Here is a 4,364-nt window from a genome sequence, read left to right as displayed (position 1 = left end):
GCTGGGAGGGAGGAAGAAGGGAGAGGAAAGGAGGAAGGTGGGAGAGGAGAAGCTGAAGTCCCCTGCCACGTCCCCTTCTCATCCTCTGGGCCAGCTGAGAAGGGGGCATGGCTCCTAGCTCTGGGGGCAGACCCAAGGCCCACTGAGGGCTTCTGTCCCCCACATCCCTCTGCCATCCTCAGCCAGCCCAGAGGTTGAGAAGGGCATGTGGCATGAGACTCCAGCCCTTCAGCAGCCAGGTGTGGACATGGCCAGACAGGGCTCCTTGGGGGGACAGGGATGGGGTTATTCCTCCTCCCTCTGGTGTCCAGCAGAGCAGGAGGCCTATTCCCCCAGTGGGAGTGAGCACAGTGGAGGTGAGGGTGGGCAGACCCAGTTGCCAGTGGGGGTAGAGGGGAGACTAACTCTCCTCCCTGCCCCCCTCTTCCTCAGGGGCCATGGTGCCCTGCTGCTGCAGCAGCAAGGGGGTAATGCCTGGAAGACCTGGCTTGGGTCCCTGCCGGTGGGATAGAGAGGGGGAATTAAACCCCTCCCTGGCCAGACACCCACCCCTACCTGTCCCTGCTCAGGCTGGGGAGCAGAGGGGCAGGGCCAGCCTGGCTGGGTTGGAACAGAGAGCCCAGCCCAGAGAGCATGCCGGGATGCTGGGGGTATCTGGTTTAAGTTAAACCAGCAAGGGGTCTGGGACAGACATTGCATAAACCGGTTTGAGCCAAATCAGTTAAGTCTTATAATCAGGCAAATCAGTTAAGTCTCATTCAACCAGGTTTATCTCAAACCGGTTACAGCCATTTTGAAACTGGTTTATGTGCACTGAATATCTGTTCTGTTACAGGTCTAAACCAGTATCTGATCACTTAAACCAGTTTGTGTCTGTCCCTATCCTAAAAGACAAACAGAAAGGGAAGTATTAATGCCATTGTAGAAATCACTGGCAATTGTTCAAAAACCTCATCTGAAGTACTGTACATTTCTGGTCAGCTGTGTTCAGAAAGATGTATTCAGATTAGAACAGGAGCAGAGAAGGGCTACTAGGATGATTAGGGGAATGGAGACCATATCATATGAAAGGAGAAAAAATGTGGACTGTTGATAACTTGATTAAAATGCAAATGTACCCTGATTCTCACTTGTTTTAAAAAGCAAGGTTCATGGTCGGTAATTGCCCCAGTAGACTCAATTAAAAAAAAATACTGTTGCGAGAGGAGAATACCTTTGGAAGAGGATCTTAGCTTGCCTGCACAGACTTTTTCTTCTAGAATGCTAATGCATCAGAACCTGATTAAGTTTTGTCATCCCCTACCAGAACTACCAGAAGGAAAGGCAAGCCTATTCACCAGCGACATGGCTTAATAGAGAGATGCTGAAAACACAGACATCAGCAACACCACCCATCCTAACATGCAGGGAATTTGACACCAATGCTCACTTTGGGGGATAGTTTTACTAATGGAGACATAAAGTAGCTGAAGGCCTTTTTTTAATAAATGTGGTATCATATTCCATGACTACTTACTGTATCATTACAGGGTGTGACAGAAGCGCTCCTTTGATGTTATATTATTTAGTGTTTGATGTGGGTGCAGATGTGATACCACTTTGTGAAAAATACAGGCCTGCTCATACAGTTTTTAAGCCTACAGAGTTCCTTATGCCTTAAATGGAGGTTTTACTTAGGGAATTCAGAGCTGATTCTTCAGGCAGCATTTAAAAGAATGATTTAAACACTTGCAATTATTTTAATAATCATTACTTGTCTTGAAAAATGGTGGAACTTGGATAACTCCTTTTGTGACCCAGTTTTCTTTACTTTTTCCCACGTTGTCTCCGGTGTTGTCTCTTTCCTTCTATATGTTTGCCTCTCTTTTTGAGTCATTGCTAACATTAACTCCTTGGGTTAACAGCAATTTTTTCATATTTTCCTAGGCAGAAACACAGGTGTTGGTGGTTTAAAATAAAAGGGGCCAAAATCTCCTCCCATTTTTCCCAAGCAACCTTAAACCTGGTTCATGGCCTGTGATATGAATATGAGATGGTTCCTGTTTCAGCTATTATTCTTTTTCGTAATCCATTTATTTCTGGTTTGGTCCTGGGTATGACCGTAAACTGAATTTGAGTGGAGGGCCTGGTGGCAATGTGGCAGGGCTACTCGTGGTGGGGTAGCTCCTATAAAATACCACAATGTTACAACCTCTAGAGTAGGGTGCCTCAAAACCCTAGTCCCCACTGCCTTAGGGTATTATTTGCCTAGTCCCCTAGTCCCCACTGCCTTAGGGTATTATTTGGCTGGAGTAAGGCTAAGGGACATCATCACCCTGACAGAAATGCACCCTTGCTAAGGCATTAGGCAGTCATCAGCAGCTCCAATCTCTTGCTCTCTGGTAGCAGCTACAGTCATCAAGACACTGAAAGTCTTGACTCAGTCTGGCCTTTGGACTCTTGTCTCAATGGTCTAAAATGGGGAGGGTAGGTCTAGGGCAGCCTCCACTCCCCCTTACTTTTGCCTAGGCATATGCAACAAAGGTCTTGGTATGATGGTTGCAGGACTTTATAATGGGCATAAGGAACATGAGGTAGCTACCAAGGCACCCAAGCAGCCTTATTCAGGGGTGGCCTGCTTGTCTCTCTTAAGGAGGACCCTAGAAAACTTAGGCCAAAAAACCCATGCCCCAACCCAATCTATCTGGCCAAAATGAAATAAAGTGATTTGAATTGGGTTTGTCAGCCACAAGTGGATTCATTAGGCACCTGACTAGACCTCTTATGTGTACACCATAATCCAGAGGAGCGATGATTGCCTATAATATGCCTATAATATTTCCAGTTATATCTGTCTTATCTCTTAGGAAATAAGAGAAAAGAATAAGAAATATTCCAGTAACTTTGTGGCTCAGACTTCCACATTTTTCTCATGTTGGATAAGGGGGAGGAAGCCTATTTGAAAATCTCTTAGAAATGCCCTTATTCAAGTATACATGTTAATAAGATTATAACTAAATTGCTCTATAGTTGTCGGTGAGCTTTTATCCCAAATTGGTCTATCCACACATATGCACACAGATGGGGGCGGGTGGGAATTAATGGAGTCAGAACTGTTTTCAATTTCTTAGGAATCGCTAACTTGATTTACATTAATGGAGAGATGAAAAAAGTACCTATTTGTGTGAGACGCTACATGATTCAGAATTTCTTGTTCATTGTCTCTGCCAACTGTTTTGGGGAGCATTTTTGTCACTTTTGAAGTACTGACTTTGTAAGGCTGCTTTGTGAGAATTTGAAGGTTGTTCAGTCTGCCACAGCTTAGTTCAGGCCATAAAGATAATTTATTTTGTTTTTCATTTTAAAACACATACTGTCTTGCACATTGGTGCTTTAGATACTGCCTAGAACCTGTGCATATAATATTGCTATAAAACTCATTGTCAGGGATCATTCAGATCTGTTCAGATTAAAAAAAACCTTTAGAATTTAAAGGTTTACTTTGACATCTTGCTGATTTTTCCCCTTCTGTCTTACCTCTTATTTTTAAAACTTAAAGGATCTGATTCTCCTGTTCACAAGTATGGATTTACAGTGGCAAGAACTCAGTGCAGTGGAAAAAAAAGATGTGTTTTTATCCCTAATAGTAAGAAAAATAGTAGTCTCAAAGCAAACTGCTTTGTTGATGCTTTGTTGAATCTCCAGTTCAAGTGAAGTACTCACCAAGACCTTGATCCTACAAACTTTTAGATATTGCTTTAGCTTTGAGCATGAGTTAATAAGTTAATTTCAAGGTGGCTGAAGTTAGACATGACTATTTACAAGACTGGGCCCTAATGGAGATGTTCAGAATTCTTGATGTTGCATGTATGGTACCAGTTTTTTGAAGGGAGGAACATGGGTATGTCTATAGTACAGAGTGCATATGTTATGTTTCTCTCACTCTCTCTTTTTTAAAATTTAAAACTATAATTTATCTTAATTTATAATTTCTCTGTGGGTCACAGCATGTTTGTTTCTATGTTTGTGCAACACAGTGGAGTCCTGTGGCTGGGATTCCTCCACGCTACAGTAAAACAAACAATGGAGTAGCATACAGAATTTGTAAAAGATACAGTTCTGACCAAAAAGACTTTTGCCTGGTACAGGAACCAAAGATAGCCTTGGGCTGCCTTCCAGGGACACTTGGACTCAGTGGGTGTGCCACAGGTAAAGCAGGGCTTTGAGAGGAGCATGCTAAAGGTGAAGCTGCAGCATATTATGCTGCAGATATACCACAAGCACCAGTGCTGTTCAGAATAACATTAAGACCAGCTGCTATGAGTTGACTGCTCCTATGCTGGGGACTACTCCAGTTTCTAAGGGTAAGTACAAGTATTATATTT

The sequence above is a fragment of the Alligator sinensis genome, unplaced genomic scaffold (assembly GCF_000455745.1).
Source record: "Alligator sinensis unplaced genomic scaffold, ASM45574v1 scaffold484_1, whole genome shotgun sequence".
Lineage (NCBI taxonomy): Eukaryota > Metazoa > Chordata > Crocodylia > Alligatoridae > Alligator > Alligator sinensis.
This window is presented reverse-complemented; position numbering follows the sequence as displayed.